General features: G+C 40.5%; 1 non-coding gene across 1 annotated transcript; it reads right to left on the bottom strand.

Annotated features, from left to right (window-relative positions):
* Positions 1 to 226: 226 nt before the first annotated feature.
* Trnat-ugu (transfer RNA threonine (anticodon UGU)) lies at positions 227 to 301 on the bottom strand. The gene has a single exon. It is a non-coding gene; the product is annotated as a tRNA-Thr (tRNA).
* Between the last annotated feature and the right edge of the window lie 2657 nt (positions 302 to 2958).

Raw genomic sequence — 2958 nt, 5'->3', positions numbered from 1 at the left:
CTTTTACCGGCGTCCTAGTTCAGAGAAGTCCCGACACCTCTCTTGCTCGCAGAGTAAAGCTTAACCAAACGCATAAGGATTTATATATGACGGTAGTATCTGTTCCCGAAAGAACAGTTACCGTGGATGACCATGCAGCTTTGCTAGAAATGAAATGATAATTAAATGGACACCTTAGTTGCAAACAGGTGTTGATGTACTTCATTGGGGACATGTTGAAAATGTGTGCCCCGACCGGGACTCGAACCCGGGATCTCCTGTTTACATGGCAGACGCTCTATCCATCTGAGCCACCGAGGGCAAAGAGTATAGTGTGTCTGCAGGGACTTATCCCTTTCACGCTCCCCGTGAGATCCACAGTCCCAACATGTCCACACCACTACATTCGTAGTGCGCCTAATAGATGTTTGCCCATCGTGGCAGATTAATCTACCAAGTCTCGTACGAGTTCGGCCATAGCGTGTGTGTTCGCACAAGAAGGTCAATGGCCGGGAAGCCATATTTTAACTATATATGACGGTAGTATCTGTTCCCGAAAGAACAGTTACCGTGGATGACCATGCAGCAACAATTCAACGATACTTACTAGAATACGGTGTTCACCATGTTATTGAAGGAATTTATGTCGCGCTGATGCACGAAGTAATTCCTCTTCGCACGGTTTGTATACTATTCTGTTATTGTAAGTCTTATACGCTATAGTTTAATCTATAAAAAGTCTTAGAAAATGTGAGGTTTTCTGCAGATTTTCAAGAAGGTGTCCAAGGAATGAGAATTGGAGAAGTCACCTACACTGCACCTTCTCTTGTCGTGGAAGATGACACTACTACAGCATTTGAGTTAGCTGCCTCAGGATAGAGAACCCGCTGCAATAGCTGTTTTACGTATACGCGTCAAATTATACTTAGAGGAAAAGTTAACTGTCGAGAGGTGTCATGTGGTAGTAGCTTTTCTCTGACTACCATTTATTCACTTTAAAATAACATCTAAAGACAAGAGACATGAAGATATGGCATAGATAACATGTGCAATCTATTTATTTCTGTGTTAATAACTCCCCAGCGGCCAGTTTCAAAGGGAACTGCCGAATTTCAGTCTAAACCAATAGTGAAACGGTCACAAAATCGACTATAGGTCTGATAGGCTGAGAGCCGATGTTTCCTCACCTAATGAATAGCCGAATATTATGCCTTAAAAGTCGTCAGATTGCCTAATCGTATGTTTAAATCATCCTAGTGGAGCCCTGAAGTTTACTGATACACGAGGGTTGACAACTGTTTGTTCACAACCCATACAAAAGAGTTACATGTTCGCACCTGTTACTGTCCTTCAAAGTAGTCACCGGCGTTGAGTAGAACCAGTTGCCAGCGATGTGGAAGGCGTAGTACACCGTTAGCAGAGCCTGTTCTGTTGATGGTGCGAATGGAGCGGTTTACTGCCTGTCGAATCTCTGGAACAGTTTTGAAGCAAATGCCAAGAAGTGGTTTCTTCATTTTCGGAATCAAATGAAAGTCACAAGCAGTTAATTCTGGGGAGTATGGTGGATGGTACAGTACTTCCCAGTCCCAACTACCGAACAGAGCAGCCACAGATTGCACTGTATGCGCTCATGCACTGTTGTACAAAATGATGGGTGGGTTGCTCAGGAAGTGTCACCGCTCCTTTTGCAAAGCTGGTCGCAGGTGATACTCCAAAAACGAACAGTAATACTGTGCATTGACGGTTTGCTGTAGAGGAACGTAATGCCTTTGGATAACATCATCACAGCCGTACACGAGAATCACCATAACTTTAGACCGCTCCATTCGCATCATCGATAGACGCAGGCTCTGCTAACGGTATACTACGCCCTCCACATCGCTGGCAAGGGGTTGTACACAACGCTGGTGACTACTTTGAAGGACACTAACAGGTGCATACAGGTAACTCTTTTGTATCGGCTGTGAATAAATAGTTGCCACTGTTTAAGTTCCATCACTCGATGTTCAGATACCTTCAATAATATAACATTTTGTTTCATTTTTAACAAACTTTTTTTATTCACAGTACGGCTCACATTGGCGCTGATCTACATAACGGTACATTTAAAAGCTTTTGTATTTTTCCAATTCGATAAAAAGTATTATGGTGGAAGAGGCATGTACGAGCCACGAAAAGGGAATCTTTTCATCAAATTCCACAAAAGCTCCACTACCGCGAAAGTAAAGAAGTTTGCTCTACGGGCAGATGTCGATAACCGTCTCACTCCAATAGATGAGATGCAGAGATACTCAAATCAAAAGTGTAAAATGGAAGAAAAAGTTTCTTCTTACTGGAAAACGAACGGGCAAAATTTTTAGACTCATCAGAAGATAACCAGAAAAATATTGTGTGTACAAGCATGTAGCTCTGCTTATGAAAGAAAGTTTACTTCTGCCCATTTCGGTCTCAATCCAAGACAGTCACTTTTACACCCAGACAATACTGATGCCTATATTTTTATTTGCATTAACTGTATCACAGACAAATGAGTTGAAGGACTGCTAAAACTCTTTTCGGAGATAAAGTTTCGTTTTCGTTGCTGCAGAGGTGAAACAGGTTTCGTTTATTGTATATTTTGTTGGATATGCTTGATCATACACTGTTTCTTAAATTAGTTTAGATTTTTTGAAATGGAATAAGATTGTATTTCCAAATTGTTACTGAACAGCAGGGCCAAAATTGGCAGCTTTATTTTAGCCTAACATGTCATGTTTTGATGTTTTGAAGTAATTATTTAAAAATACATCAGTTTATTCACAAGTGTCTTGATCGCAATTATATATATATATATATATATATATATATATATATATATATATATATATATATATGTGTGTGTGTGTGTGTGTGTGTGTCAAGGTGTCAACAAGTTTCGACTGTAATCCTTCACCAGCAAAACTAAAACTCTAGCATCTTGTGAAGAAAGTAACACATGAA

This window comes from Schistocerca gregaria, chromosome X (assembly GCF_023897955.1).
Source record: "Schistocerca gregaria isolate iqSchGreg1 chromosome X, iqSchGreg1.2, whole genome shotgun sequence".
Taxonomy (NCBI): Eukaryota; Metazoa; Arthropoda; class Insecta; order Orthoptera; family Acrididae; genus Schistocerca; species Schistocerca gregaria.
The sequence above is the reverse complement of the archived record's forward strand: the minus strand, read 5'-3'. Positions and strand labels throughout refer to the sequence as shown.